Source organism: Colletes latitarsis, chromosome 12 (assembly GCF_051014445.1).
Source record: "Colletes latitarsis isolate SP2378_abdomen chromosome 12, iyColLati1, whole genome shotgun sequence".
In the NCBI taxonomy this organism is placed as follows: Eukaryota; Metazoa; Arthropoda; class Insecta; order Hymenoptera; family Colletidae; genus Colletes; species Colletes latitarsis.
This window is the reverse complement of record NC_135145.1, coordinates 22,728,047-22,751,143: the sequence shown is the minus strand read 5'-3', so window position 1 is coordinate 22,751,143 and position 23,097 is coordinate 22,728,047. Positions and strand designations below refer to the sequence as shown.

At 46.4% G+C, this 23,097-nt stretch overlaps 1 protein-coding gene across 2 annotated transcripts in view; it reads left to right on the top strand.

The window, feature by feature from the left end:
- The window catches only part of LOC143349051 (uncharacterized), a 165,214-nt gene that overhangs the window by 27,961 nt on the left and 114,156 nt on the right, over positions 1–23,097 (top strand). For both annotated transcript variants that reach the window (XM_076779919.1, XM_076779920.1), the window contains exons 2-3: positions 8,633–8,725; positions 19,986–20,065. The gene's annotated coding sequence lies outside the window, so the exon portion shown is untranslated. The remainder of the gene's footprint in view (positions 1–8,632; positions 8,726–19,985; positions 20,066–23,097) is intronic.

Genomic DNA, 23,097 nt, shown 5'->3' with positions numbered 1-23,097 from the left:
AACGTTTGAACGCGAGAAACGTTTGTCGCTCGCGACAGTTTCCCTGCCAGTATTTTCCGCGTTTCGCATAAAGCCTCCGCAACGTTTCCCCGTCGCTTTTATTCCCTGGTGCTTCGTCGTTCTCTTCAACCCGCCACGCATTCGCCTTTCCGAGGACCGACGAAACTGCATTACGTGTTTTCGGGAGCGTCGGCCGGAGGCGAGCGCAAACTTTTCCATCTTAAATAAGAATAAATTCAGATTCCATTCTGCGGAAATGGCCCGGGACCGTTTCAACCGACGGAACGTGCCTGATCGATCGAAAGTTTCTCCGAGAAAGCGAGTCAAGTCCGTCCAACTCGAACACCTGGAAATTTGGCAATGTTTGTAATTTTTTCCCGTCCTTATTTTAAAAATTCTTTCGGTACAACGTGTTTAAGGTTGGTAAACTTTTTTTTATCCCCAAGCTAGGTAGACTCCTTAAGGAACTCGGAGCCCGTGAATTTTACGGAGCGCAAAGTCTGGTCTGGCGGGTTTCCTTCCATTGCGAACTTGGTCGAGCCACGTGGAAATTACGTCGTGAAATACAGGGAACCTTCTCGTCGTCATCGCGTTATCCGGCTCGGCGGGGCGAGCAAGATTCATGGAAGCTTTCTGGCTGTTGTTTCTTTCGCTGCAGAGTCAGGCTTGTTACGAAATAAAACCAAAGTCACGAGTCGTCGCGATGACTCGACGGGTTTCAGCGCGGGTGACGAAGCGTTTCTTTTCAATTACGCGGAATTACCTTGACTCTCCTTAGCCATTTCCAGAGGAATTTTAGTTGCTCGAACGAGCTACGTGTCCGTTTGATATACGAGGAAATTTATGACCTCGATTCGATCGTCGAGTGTCGCGCGATCGCATAAAAAGTCTAGCCCTAGCCGTCTAGAGAATTTAAAAATCCCATCTCGTTTAAAATGTTGCTGTTCTAGGCTGCGAGCTTAAATTATAATTCGTCCCTATCGTTACGTAGAGTTTTTCGAGAAAGTAGGAAGACTTCCACAGTGGCCTACTTTGTCTTACACGGCACGTAGAGGGTGAATCACCCCGCGTTACAGTCCCAAATGTCTTCTTTCCCTTCGTCGAGGCGAGAAAATATCCAAGAGAAAAGAAATCTTTGTTTGGAAAAGACCAATAATTCTTTATTTTCGACATAGTACTTTTTGACGGTTCTTTAAATAAGTCGAGGTTTTTCCATCTTGGTGCAAACGTTCCGTCGCGGCGTAAAAAGCGAAGGAATATCACGGATGATAAAGTTGCGCGAGGTAGCGTATTACATAGGAAGCAAGAAGATGGAACGCAATGGGTTTCGTAGACTCGAAATTCCGGGGAAATCTTAAACGTAATGGCGTTTCTCTGTAAGAAAAAAGGCGACGAACCGCCCGGGATGAGCCGTGGCCGTCATTTTTCTCTCGTATTTCGCCACGAGAAATTTCTAACGGCGGAAAAGCGGCGAAAAACCGTGCGGTAAAGTTTCGTGTCCCGAGTCGAGGCGGCTTTTCCGACGCCGAAGGTGACTCTTGGTGGCACTTGGGGTCCCTCTGTCGAGTTCCGTCGGAAAGTTTACTTTCTTTTTTCCTTTTCGGTACTTTGGACGCGCAATCGTGGCCCTGCAAGCACCGTCTGCGACTCCGATCCGCGAAAAAGGACGAAATTTAACAGGCTAACGGCACTCCGGAGTATTGTTGATCGGTTTGGCTGTTGCGTCACGATTGATCGTTGCTGCAAAAAATCGCTCGTCCGGCTTCTTCCTCTTTCGTCTGTTTTTTTACGGCTTCCCAGCTCGACGGGAAAAAGGAGAACATTGAAAAACGTCGAGTCAGTCGTTCCTTTTTCTATACGGATTTATGTATCGGTACGATAGAAAGCAAATAGGCGTTTTCAATTACGTTCGTTAAGGGACCTCGCGCGTTGACTTTATCTCGATCGACTCGCGTCGTCTAGCCAATTCGAAGCATTCGGAAAGGAAGTTAGTCGAGATCGATCGTGTTCTGGACGGCAAAGAATTCGGCGGCGATCGGTCTCCCAGAAACGTCGCTCGCTCGCGGAGTTGTAAAGCGTTGCTACTTGGTGGAAAGTTGTGGGATTCCTTTGATGGCGCGTAGAATACACGCGACGTCGACACACGGTATCGAGGCCGAACGAAACACACGCTAATGGCTGTAACTTTCCCGGTGGCAGCTCGAACTGGCAATTCTCCGGCGACTCTGTTCCGTCTCGCTCGCAGCAGCTTCCTGACCTCTATACTACGGACCGTTGGGACGCATCGCGTGTTCCCGGAGTTCCGTTGCTCGATTTAACGGAAACTGATTACGAGGACGAGCCCGGTAACAATAAAACGCCGAGCAGGATAAACGGCCAGAAAGATACTCGCTACGCTGACCCACCAATTTATGGCTCACGTTGCGTTTCTATACGGTTACAAATTCCCCCATTTATGCGGGACAACCGGCCAAGGATTTAGCGTCGCGACGTCGATGCATTCGTTAAACAAAGTCGAGCTTTTAAAGGGAACGATCTTTGGGCACAGCCTCCCGAACAATTACATTTTTTCCATGCTCTAGTCTGTAATAATTGCTGAACAAATAGCGTCTATGTTTGATCGTCGATTCGGAGAACAAAAGGATGTCGACGCGTCGCGTCGGGTCGAGGATATGATCGAGAATGACCAGTGACAGTTTCGCGCGTTAAAGGCTTTCCCGGGAACTTTGAGTCGAGACAAAAGCCGTGTGTCTCTTCGGTGGCTGGTTCGATTGCGTTCGATCGTCGAATCCGTGCAGTTGGAACGGCTCAAAGGGAACTCGCCACCGACTGGACTTGAAACGGGAACCAAACCGAGTAAACAGAAACGAAGCACGACAGGATTCGGAAGTATCGTTGGACGCTAAAGCGAGCCTTATTACTGCTTCAGAGCGGATACAGGGCGATTCTCGTACAATGTTCGACGATTATTTGATTTTCTAACGCGAGATTATTGTTACTACCAAGCACATATGCACATCGTATTTTTTAACAATTGGTGGGTTATATCTGGTCGATAACGTGAAAATGGAACGTTGGAACGTTTATAGTTTAAGTTTGCAGGCAATCTGACCGTTCGCTTTGCAGGTATCACCCTGTACATGCGAGTTTCGACGCAATCTCGCATAGAAATTGACCGGACGCGGCGGAATACGAATTATTGCATACGCTATCACGGCGTTGGCGATATATCCGGTCGAACCGCAGCTCTTTCACACGAAAATGCGTGGAAAGTGGCTGGCGGTGATAGCGGATTTTCCTGCTGCACGGACCGCGTCGTTTCTTGGTGAACGCGACGACTGGTCGGAAATGGATTAGGGAATAAATGGCGTGTGGCGAGAGTTTGTCGTTCCACGGTGCCAGGCATATCGTGATTTTTTCCCGGCGCCGCCGCGCTGGCTTTCGATTGTAATATTTTGTGGATCGCGGGCCAGCCTCGTTCGATATGGATTCCATCGAGATTTAGTACTCGGTTACGCTGGATGGGTATTGATTTCTATTCCCATCCAAGGGTTATTGCGTTGACGCAGAAATCTGGCGCAAGAGACGACGACCTCGGTCCTCGAGGATTCATTTATCGCGAAAACAGAGTGCGTGGGGCAGAAGTTTATAAGAACATTTTTCATTGGTTTTGTATTCGCAATCTATGGGTGAAGTGGGTCCCACATGTTAGTACGCGTCCTCTATAATCTGCTGGTCTTCGGTAAGAAGAATAACGGTCGATTTTATCGACGATTTACATTGCCCCCGTGTCATATTACAAGGGTGTAGTCATATTTCATCGACGATGTTCTATCGACCGTTGCCGGTGGACTCCGTTCACCAAGTCCGTTACAAATTCCACTGTCCTCTGTATCGATACGCGCGGTAATGTCCCAATATTTGTGTTAACGGAAATTAATTTTGCCAGTGCGTGGACAATACGGTATCGGCAATAACGTCACCAGAAATGTGCATTTCGAGGATAATAACACGAGCAACGATAATACTTTGGGACGATTGGAGGCGTCGTCGGCGATTCCGTGCCAACTGTCGCAGCGTCGCGTCGAACGTCGGACGGAGGCGCACTTATTTTCCACGGCGAATAATAATGGCGCGAAACTCGTCGGGGAATCGATGGCGCGAGACATTTAGCTCTCCAGGCAATTAGCTTCTGCTTCCAGGGAACTTTGTCGACGGCCGGGAAAAAGTTTGGAAAAGTTTGAAATTATTCGCGCCGAATAATCGACACCGACTGTCCCGATAATCGAACGATCGATGGATCGCCGGACCGCGGGCGCGTATCATTATCGCCGTCCAGTTTCTCCGCGGACTCTCATTTCGAGGCTCGAATAAATTATCTTGGCATCTCGACGTCGCCTCGGGATTATTGGATTTTATCAGAGGAACGTACAGAAATCGCCTTGTAATACCTTGTCATTTTTCTCGAGGCAAACGAATCCGCGGCGTCGCTCCTCCGAGTTATCGGAATTCTGTTTTCCGATCAACGACATCCGTTCAGTTTCAATGTTCGATTATTATTACAAAATAAAATTACAGGATATAAGTGGCTCGTTGATTGACGAATCGCGACAAGTTTCGTGCGATTCGGTTTGCTTGGGCCGAACTTGTTCGGCTACCGCAAAGCGCAACCGCGTGTTGCTCGTTCAGTTTGGTTTCGACGAGGATTCTGATCGATCGTCCACTGGATGGACGAGCAAATTGTTCGAACAATCAAAACGATGGTGTTCGCCGGTGGCGTCGCGTTCCCGGTGCGCGTGGAGATGTCAAACACGATTAAAGGTATCTGTCGGAGACACCAGCTAAGAAATTCCCCTGCGACTTCTATTCCGTTGCTATCGCATTGTCGCAGGGACCACAATTATTTCGTTACAAACATACCATTCTCGTCTCTTGTAATTGCAGGAAAAAGATTTCTAGTACCGATTAAATACTGCTTCGAAATAGCCTATTTCGCAAATTCTGATCGTTGAATCTAAATTCCAGCCAGAGGCACAACCCGATTGGTAAACTCGACTCAATTCTTGGGTAAACACGTTTTCGACGTATAATGATTAGGAAATCACATGCGTGATTGATTAATCGCAGTAATTTGCAACAATACAAAGGGAGTAATCGAGTATGGGGGGATAGACAGCGAACGAACGCGTCTAGACGCAGCTATTGTACGCGATCTATGTACGATTTAGCGACGATAATATTTTTAACAGTATACAGGGAGTTTCGGCCACCCCTGGGAAAAATTTTAATGGAAGATTCTAGAGGTCAAAATAGGACAAAAATCAAGAATACCAATTTGTTGATGGAGGCTTCGTTAAAAAGTTATTAACGTTTAAAGTTCCACCCGTTCTGAATTTTTTTCTAGAAAGTGGGTAGGATTTCGGGGGTATGTCTATTCACCAAAAATGATTGTAATTGATCCCTTCAACTAAAAATAATTTTTTCAGAATGATTTCAAACTTTTTAATTTTGTCAAAAAATTTAGGCACCTACCCCCTGTCGATTTTTCTTAAAAAGTCTTTTTTCATTTATAGTAATTTTCTTTGACGTTCTACAGAAAAGTTGTCTAATACTTTTTTGTAGGTAACCATGAGCTCTACTTCAGAAAAAAGTTTCAAGGAAATCCATTCACTATTATAGGAGTTATGATCGTTTGAAAATTGGACCATTTATATGGGGTTTTCCTCACTTTACGGGGTTAAAGAGCAACTTTTCGAATATTTTTGCAATTTCTACCTATTCTTCATTAAAATATGCGTAGTTTGCTTTTTTAAACATTATAATCGTCCAATCCGTTCAGAAGTTATGACATTTTAAAGATACGCATGAAATTTCAGTGAAACATATCAACGCTATGGTCAGACATGAAATTTTCGGTAATGAATTTTTTTCTCGAAAATGCGCAGGATTTCGGGGGTATGTCTGTTGACCAAAAATGCTTGCAATTGACCCCCGGAACCGAAAATAATTTTTTTATTATTAATTAACAATTTTTTTTTTCGTCGAAAAATTCAAGCACCTACCCTCCGTCGATTTTTCTTAAAAAGTCCTTTTTCATTTATAGTAATTTTGTTTTACGCCCTATAGAAAAGTTGTCTAATACTTTTTTGTAGGTAACCATGAGCTCTACTTCAGAAAAAAGTTTCAAGGAAATCCATTCACTATTATAGGAGTTATGATCGTTTGAAAATTGGACCATTTATATGGGGTTTTCCTCACTTTACGGGGTTAAAGAGCAACTTTTCGAATATTTTTGCAATTTCTACTTATTCTTCATTAAAATACGCGTAGTTTGCTTTTTTAAACATTAAAATCGTCCAATCCGTTCAGAAGTTATGACGTTTTAAAGATTCGCATGAAATATTGAGGAACCATTTCTGGCCTCAGATTAGATTTTCGGTAAGGAATTTTTTTCTCGAAACTGAGTAGGATTTCGGGGATATGTGTAATAACCCAAAATGATTGTAATTGAGCCCCGCAATCGAAAATAATTTTTTCAAATTGATTCAAAATTTTTTAATTTCAAAAAATTTCTCCACCTACTTGAATTTTTTTCTCGAAAGTGGGTAGGATTTCGGAAGTATGTGTATTCACCAAAAATGATTGTAATTGATCCCCGCAACCGAAAATAATTTTTCCAGAACGATTTGAAATTTTTGAATTTAATCGTTAATAACTTTTTAACAAAACCTCCATCAAGAAATTGGTATTCTTGATTTTCGTCTTATTTTGGCCTCCAGAATCCTCTACTAAAATTTTTCGCAGGGGTGGTCGAACACCCTGTATAATGCATTTAGGGTGTAGACGGTCAACCGGATTTGCTACCTTTAGGGCCGAGTGTTGCGAGTATCGTTTCAGTTTCGCGAACGTTGCCAGGTCACGTCGGCATTCGCGGAAGGTCCAAGCGGGTCGAATCAATCCGCGTGTACACGTTGCGCAAACAACCGCGGAATCGAATATAGGATAGATGGGGAGGATCGTTCGCGGTGTAATGGAAGTAGGTGAAAAAGGAAAAGGGGAAAATTGTCGAACGTGGGAGGAGGGCCTGCGTCGATGGGGTGCGGTGTGTGGGGTCGGTTGTTGGGCGAGCGGCAATTAGCGGTGTCGCTGGTTAGGCAACGAACAATCCGGCGTAAAGTTTCCTCGGCACGCGGCGGTCTGGTACACGCGTGGTCTGTCGTGTTCGGTTCATCAGCGTGATTGGCGCGCCTCGGGTCGTGGGTCAAACGAGTGGCTCGCGTCCCGGTCGGATAGTTGGCCGCGGAATTTCCAATGTCGATACCCGCCATTCTCGTGTCGGGCGCTCGTACGCACGGTCATCTTCCTCCAAACGTTAATTCCACCAACACGCTGCACTTGCAGACTTCCGCTCTGACGTATTTGCTTGTCGCGCTGACGCGGCGCGGCTTTGCCTGGAGATTACCACCGATCCGCTCGCGCCTGCGAATATCGACAACTCCGCCACGGATCAACCTGACGTTGCTTTGCGATTATGTCGCGGCTTGCTCCACGACACGTCGTTCAGATTCTCTACCTACCCGCCTGTACGTCTTTCCAACGGATCACCTCTGGACAGGTTCTTGAAAATTCTCAACCAACGATTTTGTACGTGGTTGGAAGGAGCGAGCGATTCTAATTTTAAGAAACGTACGTTGAATTGGATTTTTTTAACCTGTTACGCTGGAGGGTACACTAAGGTCCGCGTTATCGATGAGGCAAACTTTACGCTACGCTTCTATCGGGATTCTATAGCTTTCTGGCTTAACCTTCCATTTGGCTGTGCGGTAAATGTAGGGATATTAACCTGGGATTTTAGGATTTCGGTGGCAAAGTCTCTTGATCCTGCTTTAGTAGCCCAACATTCATATTCTAAATTCCGGTAACCCACGGTAATTATAAAAGACGGGCCTAGCCGCTACGGCCGGAATTTCTAATCTATCTTCCGTTCGGTGAAACTGGTAAATGCCGAACGAACCAGAGAAATGGAGAAAGTAACTCGAAACTCGAACGTGTTCGAGCAAGGTCCCGCCAAAGTTCCAACCGAACCAAAGTAACTATAATTTATAGCGAGTCGCAGATCGTGCTCGAAGCCGCTCGACCGGTTTCCTTCTGAAACTCTCTCCTCTCCTCTCCTCGCCGAGTGCGGGATCGAAGTTAGCTCTCGGGCTCGGTGGACCGCGAGGCGATAAAACGTACAACGCCGAAAATGGAGTACGATATCGGTGTATCCCGACCGTTGAAACACACTCTGCCCAACTCTCTTCTTTATTTCGCTCATTTTCTACGAAATTAATGACACGAGATCGTGTCCCTGCTTAATATCAATAACCGAGTGGGGCTCGAGAGACAGAGTGCCGGAAGGAGATTTGAAATTTGAGCGTGACAGCCGGAATGATCGCAGGGTGCTCGGTAACGCCATCGATATTAGGGTTCGCGCGCGTATCTGTAAACCAATCGGGAATTGTAACCTGCCAAGCATTGTTGCGTCGATATATCTGACCAGAAATTCAAATTCTGTTATTTATACGAGGGCACTCGGACACGCCGCGTAATTTTATCAACACGAACACACGGGTTTCGTTGTCTGTTTCAGGTCGAAGCGGGGCTGAATGTAGCCACTCCCGATGTTCCATTCATCCGCGAGATACCCGAAGGTCGGACAGGAAGGAGTCACAGAAGAATTGGGGTGAGCGCTACGTTTCCTTTCGTTGGATTATTTCTCGATAGAGTTGCCAACGGGAAGTTACCGGGGCCAGGGGGTTCCTCCGCGCTCGCGTTCTCCGGAAACGACGGTAAACTTTTTTGGCGCGTTTCCACGACAAGGTCTCTCCCGTCGGGGATGGGAAGTATCGCCGCGCGAAAGCTTCCAATTCCGGCAACGATCTTTTAGCGGCGTTAAACGACGGCAATTTGTCGCGGACGGTAACGAGCGAGCACGGCCTATTTTCGACGCGACGCCGGCACGAGCTCTCGATAAGGTAATTTATTATGCCGCGAATGATTTCTCGCCGCGATATAGAGACTCTGTACACGCGGGGACGTTTTCTCAAACTGCCTCGCGGCACAATCGACCGTGAAATTGTTGGCAGAGCTCGTTATTACCCGGTTATTACTCGGCGTTGCAAAGCAAAGCTGTAAGCGATATTTCAACTCCGTTACATCGCGACAAGGAGCCTCGTTTCTACGTCTCTGCTCCAAGGATGAGCATTCTTCCTCTTGTCGATCGATTAACCCACCGAAAGAGGATGCTTAGACGCAGGATCGCTTCTCTGACCTATATTAACTCGTTTCAGTTCTTAGCGATCGAATTACTTTTATCGCGCCGATAATCGTATCAATAGCGCAACTATTAAATAATTTACCGTCTGGGTAAAATGTTGGGCGAGCAGAGACCGCGTACTGTCATAAATTGCAGCGTTTTCCAAAGCACGAAACGCTTCCGGTGTTATCGTAATCTTTTATCGTAATTACGGTTCGATATTTAGCAAAACAATACGACCGTACGCGGGATAAATTGTTGGGGAATAAGTTAACGAACGGCACCGCATACGCGTTATGACCAATTCGTTTTGCTACGTAAACTGCACTGCGGTTTCCTCGACAACCGGCAAAGTGCATAATTGGTGGAACCGTGTACGCGCGATCAATGGAATTGGTAGATAATGTAATTGACGTTGGACGATATACGTCCGTACTTTACGACCGGCGTCCAATCGACGTCCGTTAATTATGCGTGTAGGCATTTTATCGGCCACGCTCGAGAACGGACCCCGTAAGTGGAATAAATTGAATCGCTGCGAAACGAAAGATTACGATCGCGCTTCCGGCCCGTGTTGCAATACCTGTCGATGGTATTGCGTCCGGGAATGGATCTACTTGGAAATGCATTTTATCGCGATCGACGATTCGTTTACGGGGCGCTGGAAAATGGAGCAGATCGTGATTCTTTATCTTAAAGAAGAGTAAGTAGAAACGGCGATTAATGGTCGGACGGTGAAAATTTTAGCTTTCGTCCGCGGTTGATTAACGAGGCGTGAATCTTTGCCGCGGTGCGTGTGTTTCCCGGTTCCGAGAGGAAATACGATGCGGCGCGGAGAAGTTACGAGGGCATTATCAAGGGGTAACCAAGATCAAACGCTGACGCAGAACGATCACGGATGTTAGACGAGTACGTATTGCGAGGCACACCGCTCTCGGGCCTGGTCGAGAGGGCACATAATGTTCCATCTATCTGGGTCAATCCTGATCGCATCGAATTTGGATTTCTCGATCAGCGTTGCTCGAACAAAAGACAGGGCTCGAAAGTAGGATCTCTTCTCGCGTGAAATTTTGTCGGATAGGTGGTATCGATGAACGCGAGCCGATGAAAATCCGCGGACGCTTTAATTCCCGGCTGTTATTGTTCGAGTTTGCAGCGGTGTTCCCGCCTCGTAACAATCGGCTCCGCAGGCTCGATGACCGGTGTTTCCGCAGAGCTTGAAAATCCGATTGGATTTATAACGCGAGCCAGGTCAGGATCGCGATGACCCGTTCGCTCGTAAATACAGCCGGATGCAGCACGCACGAATGCGAATGCGAATGCGAATGCGAGTCGCGACGCGGCCGGGTATAGTTTACTTGGAAAGCACGCAGCTGTTTGACGTGGGTGGATTAACAGGGCGCTAGATACACGCGTTCCAGTTACCGTGTGCGAGGGTGTACGCGCGTAGACACGCCCGGGGACCTTACACACACTTTCAGTCTGCCAGTTAATTTGACAGTTACCGCTCGAATATTTACTGCCTATCGGAAGTAGTGCGCGTTGATCGGCCACTGTCGAGTAATCCTGCTGAATTACCGACTGTTAGCCGTTGTCAGTAGCTCGTGTATAAGTGACTTATCGATTAATGATCCTGCTCGGTACGACGGTCAATAGGATCCAATTATGGCCGACATTGACAGACCGGTCTAATTATGCGATCAAGATGTAACTGGTTCCGGCCGGACGTTCTTCTCGTTACTATTCCTTTTCATTCTCTTCGATCGATGGGAAAGTATCGACGAGGCATTCGTTGACAATATCGAGTCACGATATCGCCGAATAACTTTTCGATAATCTTACCACGCGAGTATGTTACTTATTCATTGTGAGTCGATTACCAAATACCAGGACTAATTGATACAGGCACTGGGTTTCCGAACCGATCGCCAAGCGACACTGCTTAATTAATTTCGCTTCGAGAGACCGAGTGGGAAGGTTAGTCCAGTGTCGGATAAGATATTACCGGGGGGCAACTAACTGGTATAATTGCGAGGTCGATCGAATCAATCAACGTGTGATTATATCCTCCTTGATCCGTTCAATGACTTTGGAATAACGAGCTTAGTCGTCGGTTGTTGCTTCCAGCGAAGTGGGTCAGGTGCGTTGTATCGGTCAGTGCGTAGCGCATATCGACGATGAGTAATTTTTATTAGGGGAAAGTAACGTTTATCGGTCGTACAGTCCGGGGCAGTAAAACGTGCAATTTAATTAGGAACGCTTCAGTTCCAAGATTCTACGTTCTTCCCCCTTTTTAACCGGTCCCATTCCCGTCGGAACGACACGAAATTCTCCAATTTGCGTGTAATTGGCTTTCGAATTGATGCATTGCCGTTTCGACCGTCTCCACTTTTGACCCGCTTCGAGTCCTCCGGTTTTAATTTACTAGGAACACGGTTCGTTTCAAGTTGCTCGTTTTGATGCTAATGCTTTCAGCGATTTGCAGGATACGTGTGTTTTTTGGGGTGTTCGTTCCACCCCAAATGAATTAATTTGTCCGCTAATTGGAACATATCTGTAAAGTTGTTCGCTCGCGATGATCAATCTTTATCTCCCGTGCTTGGAAAGATATCAATCCGTAACATCTAGAGCGTTAAAAGCCTATACGGTGTAATAAAACCATTTGTTACGATAGCCGTCGGTGCTTTAATCTCGTTGGAGAGAACGGGTAGAATTCTCCTTCCCGCACTCCTCTAATAGAAGGAAAGCCCCGGCATCCCGTCGAGCTTTCCATCAACCCCATTCTCCGACGCATCGATCTTCAATCCTTTCATCGTGCATTCCCTAAGAATCCCATCGCTTTTGTATTAATCATCCGGCAGGCGCGTTCCGTTCGTGTTTAATCGTTCACCCGCTAAATATACGCTCGTCGGGGATGCTTGGAGGCGTTCGTGGACTTGACGTGCAACAGGGAGGCCCCGCGTAACAAGTATTGTTCGTCCGTTCGGCGAACAATGGGCCTCGCGCTTCATTCACTCGCCTACAATTACATGAAATTAATGGAAATGAAAATCGGTATCCCCGGGACCCGAGCGAACAGCAGCTACCGCGAGAACGAGTTCGCGCACGCAGCACCCGGCAAGGTGTTTGGTAAATGGAATGTTGGTGTTTCATTGTTTGTAACGTGGCCGAGTTCCCTGTGATCTTGATTAATCGAAACGGCGACGAGCACGCTCGCAAACGCTCGCCAGACCTAGCGTACGCGTATTATTTGCGAGCACGGATCGGCAAACCGTGCGCACAGACTCGTCAAATATTTGCCGCGAATATTCGATTAATGTCGACGAAACGAAAAACCCTGGATCGCGTGGCTTCTTTGTGCCCACATTTTCCGAGAGCCTGTCATTTTTCACTCGTGCAGTCCCAGCAACCCCTTTTCACCGTGGAACGGGACCAACTAAATAATACTTGGGTACCGAGTAATTCAAATTACTTTGCTTCTTTTCAACGAATAATTCGAGTCTCAGACATTTGCGAGTGATTTTTCGGGGCCATAATCTTGACTGCTTCTGCTTCCATTATGAAAACGCGAACGAAATTCCGTCGCTTGGCCGCTAACGTTTTAATTGCGGCAAAACGGCACACGGTCCAGCCTGGACAGTTGCTTTTGTCCGCGATTTTGCTACGGCTAATGGCAACGCGCTCGAATTCTCTTTTGGTTCTTGTTCGTCATTCGCGAAAACGAGAGGTGCTAATAGTTTCTGATTTTTTCACGACACGCGCATTCACGAGGGAGCCAGAAAAAACTGAATGCGTGGGCGACAGGCTGTTCGCGTTTCTCCCTGCAAACACAGGACGCGAAACACGCCACGAACAACACGAATCGAGCCAGTTTTAGTTCTTATGGTCCCGCGTTACGACAAATTTCCATGAGAATTTATTTATTAAATAAGCTCCGATTTGTGAAACAAATTTCCCGACGCTTCTTTTCGACGTTTAAATCTGACGAATAAGAATAAAAACGACTTTGAGATTTTGTATTTTTCGAGCCAGCTTAAGGAATGAAATTAAAAGGGCTGCGGAGTATGTTGCGCGTTCGTTGATTAGAAAATACCCATATTCGTTTCGATTATCGTGTGCGTACGGGGGAGGCGATCCTACCGGTACATCCGGAGTAATACGACGTCGACGTTATCGGCGCCGTAACTCGGTTGTATACATCGATACCTGCTCGCTTACAGGATTGGATAGGGCCAATCCTGAATTGGTCGTAGTGGTGGGACAGCGGTTTGGTTATCTCCAGATTTGATCTCCGGTGTCCACGTCCCTACGGGAACACGTCAAAGCTGTCGAACATAGGTCGACAAACACGTGGATTCGGGCCCCTCTACGCATTGTGGCGACGTTAGAACACAGCTGATACCGTCTCGACCTCCTGACATTCTTGTTCTCGTGTCATCGGTACCGATTTCGTTCGAAAATGATCGTCTCTAAGAGTAACACGAAAGTAAATCATCCAGTTAAATTTAAATCAAGTATCGTGGGTGTATCGTTTATTAGGCAGGGTGGATAATGTTTCGTTTCCGTTTCCGTATCTGTTTCTGTTTCCTCGTTGAATATTTCGCAAGCGTAACGAGAAGGTTGTCGCGGAAAAATAAGTATATTCGGATATTGTTCTCGCGGAGAGGTTTTTCAAAGGAAACTTTTCTATCGTTTGGTACGAAGCGCATTCGAAATTGCTTCGTCACTCGTAGTAGTAACGCGACGCTTGTTTAGAAATACCCATTCTGATGCGCGCGAAACGCGTATAAGGCTCCCCTTGTCCTCGCAAGGACCGAAGTAATAATACAGATTCGCTCTTACGATCCTATTCGCTTTCGCGATGCACAAGTATAACGCAAATTTGACGATAGCGGCATGCAAACGACCCGCCATTCTCGTTCACGGCCGAATCGAAATCTTCCTATTTCGCATCGAAGCAAACGCGTGTCCTTAGAATTCTTTGCTCGATGATTACAGCATTTCTACCTTGCTCGTTCGTGGCCAGAAAACCCGCAAACTTTAATCGGATCACGAAATACTCAAATTGAAAGTACACAAATTTTACACGCGTGCAGTTTCGAAACTACTAGTGTTTTATTAATAATTGAGGCATCGTTGGCAGCGGCAGACCTTCCTCTTTAAAATGGCTTTTAGTTTTTGGCGATCCGACTTTCCGTTTTCGAGATATCGTAAGTTATGTAAAAAGTAATTTTTCTTAATTCGACTCTCACTGTCCGTCGCGTGCACAATAGCCTATTAAAAATACTAAAACTTTAGACGCGTGCAGTTCTGAAACTATCAGTGTTTTATTAATTATTAAAACATTGTTAGAAGCGGCGAAGCCTCCCCTTTAAAATAGCTTTTGGTTTTTGTCGATCCGACTTTCCGTTTCCGAGATATCGTAAGTTATATAAAAAGTAATTTTTCTTAATTCGACTCTCTCATTGTCCGTCGCGTGCACAATAGCCTATTCACGCGTATTAAAAATCCTAAAACTTTAGACGCGTGCAGTTCCGAAACTACTAGTGTTTTATTAATAATTGAGGTATCGTTGGCAGCGGCAAACCTTCCTCTTTAAAATGGTTTTTGGTTTTTGTCGATCCGACTTTCCGTTTTCGAGATATCGTAAGTTATGTAAAAAGTAATTTTTCTTAATTCGACTGTCTCACTGTTCGTCGCGTGCACAATAGCCTATTCACGCGTATTAAAAATACTAAAACTTTAGACGCGTGCAGTTCCGAAACTACTAGTGTTTTATTAATAATTGAGGCATCGTTGGCAGCGGCAGACCTTCCTCTTTAAAATGGCTTTTGGTTTTTGGCGATCCGACTTTCCGTTTTCGAGATATCGTAAGTTATGTAAAAGGTAATTTTTTTAATTGGACTATCTCTGTCTCCGTCTGACGCGTCGGACCTCCTTGTCGCACGTGCGTCGCGCTGACCTACCTCACGTACGTGACTGCCGTGACCTAGTTTCGAGCGTAGTATTTCCAAGAATTTACTACGCACTGTTTACTATTTTCACGCGCGCGCGAGTTCATTGATCACGCGCTTCCGGACTGGCCTCGCGGTCGACTCGAGACAAAAATCGCTATATCTCCGGAACTAATAAAGCTATCGACTCTCACGAGCGCTCATTTTAAAGGGTATTTCATCCCCTATCCAATGACTATATCAACTACTATAATTTATGCTGTCTCCTATGTTTATTTTCAGGTTAAATTTGAATTTATAAATTATAAATACAACAATGCAGTTGTTTGTTGAACATCTTAAGACGGGGATTCAACGTCTTAACAGATTTCGAGGCTAATTTTTGAGATAAGCGCTTCGACGTCGGAGTGGCTGACAGCCGAGTGCTGGTTAAACAATGCGAAACAACAGAGAGCCATCCGATTGGCGGAGCGGCTCTCGGCTCTTCCGCACATTTTAATCAGGACGAAGTGCTATCAAGAGCACGGGGCTTTCGTTTCGTTTGCTTCGCTCCGGCTCTCGGTAAAAATGTTATCTCGTTGCGAGGGGACTCCGTCTTTCGTAATCAGAAATCTTTACGCGATTCCGGTCCGAGTATTATCGTTTCCGAACGTTGTGGAATTATAGTATTCCGGTTTTGAATCGGGGGATACGTTTCGAGCGAAATTGAAGTTCGTCGAGGATCCAGCTCGCGTGACTTGGAAGACTCGCGGCGCGTGCGGACGACGAAATTGAAAACGGACCGCAGAGACGACGCGAACGATCGCGTTTTCGTCCAACACCGACCGACCTGGGAATCGCAAATTGCTTCTCCAACGTTTCTACGTGCCCGCTTATTGGATAGCTGATTTTCGCCAGTACCGTCGCGCTGCTGAACGGCCAATAAAGCTCTTGTTCCCAGGACGAATTTGCTTTTATTAAAATAACTAACAGTCTTGAAGCAACTGCAGTTTCGTAACATGGTTACATAGCCTCTAAACGAATCAACGATTCGGCGAAGCGCGTTAATTTAATTAACAAACTTCATTTAATAATATAACACATGCATGTTTCACGAAAGAAAAATCGTGTTGTAAGTCGAGTCAAGTGTATTTAATTTTCGGTACGTGCGAGGCTTTGCCGTGCGAGAATGCAACAAGTAAGACAACAATATTTCGTGAAAATGTCTGGAACGTTCTATCTACTTAGGAAGTTCGCCCGCCCAAGTTTTCAATCTGCTTATAATACAATTACCAAGATACATGAAATTCAAAGAGGGCTGACGGTCTTTATGCCAGGCAGCCGTGTACGGCCACTTGTTTTCCATAGAATTGCATAAGGAATCAGGATCAGAAATTCGCCAGCAATGTGTACCGTCGCTTATTGCAAAGCAGATTTTCGACGGAAGCATCCTCGAGGCCAGACCTCTTATTGTCCGCAGTGGCTCTGGGGCTAAGTGTTCATTACACAGAGCGGTGCAACAATGCCGGCCAATTTTGGAAATGCTGCAGTCTAAATTTCGCGCTCGACTCTCGTCCGCGCTTTTCCAGCGAGCAGAAAGACGGGGGATATTATTCACTTTACCGTCGCACTTTGCATTTTCCCTCTGCGAACTTGGACAACTGTTCGGCAATAGTACGAGGCATTGCCTACCGCGTTATCCAATCTTGTAGCAAATTATTAGCGTACCGCGGGCTCGAAATTTATTCTTGCGGCCGAGTAGGTACTTTGTTTCGGTCGACCCATTTTTCTTTTAAATTCACCCTTAGATTTAATCGTCGCTGTTTCGACACGCGCGTACGTGATATTCGATCAAGCTTCATCGTATCTTTAGTTTTGGCTTTGACGCGATGTAGGCGTAGAAAAGGTTGCGTGATATTTATCGGGGACGATAATATTATCCGTGGGAGCGGTTTTCCTAGGAACGTATCGTTCCCAAAAGTGTGGAAATAAATTGCTCGCGATATCTGTTCCGAATAACTTTCGAACATGCGAGTTTCATTCTGTCCCCTTTCCGCCGACGCGCACAAAATCCGCAGCGATTAACTGGACCGTGCGTTCGAATCACGTTCATATCTCGCGTCAGTAACACGGGCTGTGCGCATATTTCGCGCGTCACAGAAAAATGGCAGGAAGAATAATTGCATCGATTTCTATATATCCCCAAACGTGCACTCGTAATGATCGTTAAGCGCGTTATCTGGCCCGAGCTGGCCCGAGCCGCGAATCGCGAATCGCAATAAGTACGCGCGTAAAACGCGGAAAAATTAGAGATAATGAATCTGACACCGTATTACGCATCCCCCGCGCCCGCTACCGGTTTTCCGGTCCTTAACGAACCGATTATCGTTATTAACGCGCTTTATTGGCAGATCCGCTCCCGAAGGACCGTTTTTCCAACACCCCGTTCTCTCGTTTCCAGCCCTTTTTCACTCGCCAAAACTTTCCACGCCGAAGCGAAACATTTGCTCGCTCGTCGAGTTCTTTGATACTCGAATAAACGTTCGCTGCTCCGTTTCCCGCAGCCAGACAATACCTTCACCCGTTCTATGAGATTTTCTTCCATGCAAGTGGATATCCTCGCACCTGCGCCGCCGCTTCACTTTTCTATCCGAGTTCGTGCACTCTCTTTTTTACACCCGTTTATCACGATTTTACGCTAAACTTGGATCGGTTTCTTTTTCTTTTTCCCCCGCGTCGCTAAACTCTTGAAAGAATGCGACGGACAAAGTCTCGTCAAAGAGTCAGGACGAGCTTCGTTCTTTACTTTGAAATCAATTATTGCAGGGAAAATTTATTTTGCGTTGTTATTTACCCCGTAAACGGATCCTTGATTAACGAAACTATTATCGGTGGAGTTATTCCTGCATCCTCGGGCAGTAAAAATAAATTCTAAGCGTTTACTTCCACCGGATAGTTTTTCGTTGAAACGCAGCGAACTGTTTGGTTTGGTTGGGCAACGTATGGGCGCTCGTATTAAAGATTTCCAGCAGTTCGTTAGCAGCTCTTTGGCGAGGGATTTGCGAAGGCAGCTACCCAAAGGATAACCGATATTCACAGCCCTTGCTGGGCCCTCTGTATAGGAGCGCTTTATAATCGTTCTTTTGTTTTTCGTTGGCTCGCAGAGGAACTTGGAATTCACGCGTCGTTTGCGTCGGGTCGGCTCGTCGCTGAATTATCGCTGAAAATCCGCGCGTGGAAGTAATTACTCTCTTCTTGAAGTTGAACCGCTCGCACGGGCAATTAATCACGGCCTTTGCTTATCATAATTAATTGCACCGGCGAGGACGGCTAGCGCGGGAAAATTCACGATATGCCGCGTCGCGTCGTTTCTCCGTCGGCGGTTTATTCGATGCTCGAATCCTTGTTCGAAACGCGCTTGGTCAGAAAAAAGAGCCCCATAAATCCTATAAATTTTCCATCACTTGCATTAGGGTTATCGTCTGGGAAATCTCGACCGTCGCGTCGGTTTGGTCTTCGTTCCGAATTTACCGATTCCGTTCATTAGACAAAGTGTTTCGTCTCGTCCTCGATTAGAAGAAAGTTCCCGTCCCCCGCTTTAAGATGATTAACCCAATTACAGAGTTGACTTTTGTTTTATTAATTTCGAAAGTCTCGATTAATTCGGTATCCGGTGCTGCATAGTTTTCTCTATTTCGATTCCAGGGATAACGTAATATTTATCATCCGCGTTAATCCGTCGACAGGATGCTAGAGTGGGTAAATAGAAGGCACGTATTTGGATTACCGTACAATTTCGCGTAACGCACTCTAAACGACAAGGAGGAAATTCAGTCCGTCGAACGTAAAGGAAACAGCGTCGCTGGCGAAATGTATTCAAGCCCGGGTTAGATAAACTCCGAACAAGGTTGCTACCTATCTTTACGTAAGGGCTTAAATCTGGCAGCAGATACCCCGGATCTATTGTGCACGCCGCGTCCCCGGGAAAATTGCAACGGCTGCGCCATTAACCGATGCGCCTGCTAGATAATTGCCCTTCCACCTCAAACCCCTTGTTTTACGCAACTATTTGCTCGACAATTATGTCGCTTTTATGTCAATTCGTAAACACCTTGCACCGCGCTACGTCGCGACCCCTAATTGAGATTTTATCGACGGATAAGCGCGCTGGATTTTCGACAGTACGCGCCGAGATTCCACCAACGTTAATTACCCTCGCACTAACGATGCCGTCGCTAACGGGTTGCAGGCGTAAATTTCACCCGCTGACGTTAGGACGATGGCTTTCGAAAGGGACTTCTACTTTGCTACGGAACGTTTGCGAAACCATAATAAATTTTTTAATCTCCGTACGTTTCTCCGTCACTTTCGGTTTTGTTTTTCATTCGGTAAATTTCTCTATTCGTATTTTTCGCGGGGATTTTTGAACTAGTCTGAAATGACAAAGTCAACTAGGAAGCAGTAAATTGCCAGGCGCGATAACGCTTGGTGGACCGTGTACCGCGATATTCATGGTTACTAGCACCTCATAGGACACGTCGGGGACTATAATTGAGATTTTATCGGCCCGTTAAACGCTACGAACTTCCGGTGCAACACGTGCCAAAGTTTGCACAGCGCGACGGCTCCGTGCGGCTGAACGCGCCTCGGTGCTTCTTTAAACTAGGCAACTGTACCAAACGACGCGTTCAACCGTCGCGATTTTCACCAATTTTCCTCGTTGTCGTTTAATTGCCAAACGACCTCTGTTGCAGACTACAGATCGCCACGATTTCCCCAACGAGCTGCGCGATGACTGCCACGGGAACCTTCTCCAGGCAACGACGAAAGATCGGTGAGTCCGCGAGCACATTATCTTAACCAGAAAATGAAATTATCGCGCCAAACTGTACCATTTTGGGGACTCCAATCCCGCAGTGTTTCCTTGAATTCTAGAGTACGGTTAGAAACGTTAAACTTGACATCCAATGAATCCCAATTCGGTTAACCACGCTTTGGTAGGGATAATTATATCATAGCGCAGTGCAGCATTTGCAAAAGGAAACGAAAGAGTATCGAGTTCGATTCGCAGTCCGCAAATTATTGTAATTAAATGGATGCGACAGAGTCGGCTGGCCTGTTTTGTCCGGATCGATGTTTCCGGCCGTTCCGGATCGACGCGACGTTTCTTTGCTTATTGCTTTTCGTTAAAAATCCTACGTTTCCATAATTTCTGCAAGGCACTTTGATAGTTTCTCGCATTGCGCGAAAGGGTTGTCGTAATTTGTTCGTCGAGCAGAGAATAACGGTATCAATTGATCGATTCTGTATTAGAATCTGCCAAGCAACGGAATATTTCATCCGAATGATATTCCTGGACTTATAATGCGATCGTTCGCTTGGGTGAATTCGGCGTTTAAAGGGCGTCTGCTTTTGATACGGTTTATCAGACCGGAAACGATGCTTCCAACCTAATAACTCGGTAATGAAGCGATATTATTCGAGTATCTTGGAGTTCTTTTCCGGCGTCGAGCAACGCGAGAGATTAATTCCCGATAACGCAGCCGTGAAAATCCCGTCGATCCGTCGTCGGCGTTACTTGAGTTGCCGCTGGCCGTGTATCTTCGTCCGAGGCTGCGCGTATTAGCAAGTTTTTCGACGGTGGCGCGATAAATCATCGTAGAGACGAGAGGTCCGCGATGAAAAATTGCCCTGCGGAAAGTACGAGGGCTGCCCTGGTCAAGGAAACAACGAAAATATCTTTCCAACGATCTGAGTGGTCGGTGCCACGAAATTTCAACGCATAATCTTCTTCCCCGTTGAAACCTATCAAACCATCGTTTACAAAGCAAAGTCGCGACTCTTAAAAGTCTGTGTAGCGCCGAGCAATCTGAGAAGCTAAAACGTTTGATTTCCCGAGGCACGGGGAAAGACAAACGACGCTGGATTTATCGAATGACCGATTGGACGCGTTCCAAGTGTCAGACTTTGCTCGTAAATGCCATCTCGATAAGCATTAAATACCACCGGTGACTTACCACGGTACAGAAATTCGCGTGCTCAAAACGTGAAAAATAACTCGGGGTAAATAAAACGTAAACTACGAATATGATAACCCACGCTGTAGAATTTCATTTCCATCTTTTGCGGCGAAGGTTCTTCCGTAAATCAGGGTAGGACGTTTCCTTGAAAGGATTCGAGGGAATTTCGTTTGGGGAAACTGTAGATTTCCCGGCAGCGTCCAGAAGTTGGGTATATTTTCTAGCTGTCTGCGACGCGAATGCTAATCCCCGGATGGCGTTACGGTTTTCGTATGCAGATGCGTATTTTTCGCGATCGGAACGAATATTCTCGGCACGCTCGCGTACGCCCCAATCACTACACACACGGTTTGGCTCTTAATTCCGGCTTTGCCGTCGATCCTCTTACGTTTCTCCCGATTAAAGGAGCTCGTTTCGAGAGCGATTCGACGCGCCAAGTCAGCTCGTTCCTCCTCTCGCGGACAAAATATCGAGCATCGAACAAGAAAAGCCACTCGGAAGACAGACTCCGCCGCCGCGACGCGTACTTCTAATGCGCCGGCCGACGTTAATGTACGCGCGTTTCCCAGCTGCCGTGAAATACCGTCGGGAAATGCGGGAAACCCTCCAGCCATTGTGGAATATTAGTTGCCACGGTTACACGGTATTATCGTTCCTTTCCATTTTCGAAACTCCTGCCGTATAGTTCCGGTTGTACAATTAAAATACTCGAAGAACATCCGAGTAGCCAAATATTTACGTATCGGAAGATTTCAACGTCAGCAGATGGAGATTATTTAAATATTTTGGGGGAAGAAGGATTTGAAATCCCATTCCAGGGTCTCCAGTAATTCTTCCGATAATCCGTTCGCAGCATTGGAGAATCTATTCCGAAGTTGATCCTCGAGTTTCAATATTCCTTATCCCTCAAACATTACACTTTATATCCCACCTTGTGGAAGTTTTAAAAGGGTTCGAAGAGGCTCGCATGCGAGCAATCGCTTACTTCCCTTATTGATAAACTCGACGGAGAAGTCTCGAAGAAACTTTTCGTCGCGGATGTCATATCTATCGCACACAATCGAGATCGGCTTTCGCGATCGGCAGACCTCCCTTCCGTTGCCTTTTCCTCCTCCTCTTTTTGTCAACGACGCAAAATAATGCTCCGAATCAAGGACACCGGCGCGGCGACGGGAGAATTGTGCCGCGGGTGGAGATTCCGAAATCCGAGCGCATCCGGGCGCATCCGGGCGCATCCGATGCAAGAAATTCGTCGTTCTGGCTCGTCGAGTCGATATACCCTCGCTCCCGATAGATTTCCTCCTCGCTAGGGAAAGTATATGCATATTTGCCCGGGTTTCGAACGAATATGTTTAACTTCTACGACGCGGACCCTCGACTGTAACTGTTCCAGCCAGGTTATTCGATAATATTCCAACGTCTCTTCGGCCAGGGTAAACGTTTGCCTTGCTGCACATTGATGCACCGAAATGGAACAACTATTTCACGGCGTGATTTGTTTAGATTACGGGCGAACAGTTCGTAAATTTTACGGTTGCTCAGTATTTAATCGCCGGACCATAGAAACCCGATGGAAATCTAAAGATACGTCTCCGAGGGACGAGTTTCAAGAACTTTCGTTATTCCCTGGTCGCGGGGGTAATGTAATTTCGCGAAAATAAATATTGGTCGAACGGAAAGTTCTTTTTCCAAGGTGCTTGATACGCAATCGTCGCCCGAGATCGCGAGAAACCTCGTAACGAACAAAGTTCGATCGGCGAGATTGCGCGCGACGTCGAAACGATCGCGGATCCAGTCTGAGCAGCGAGGAATAATCAGTGGGAATTCGATCGAGGAGTTCCATTAT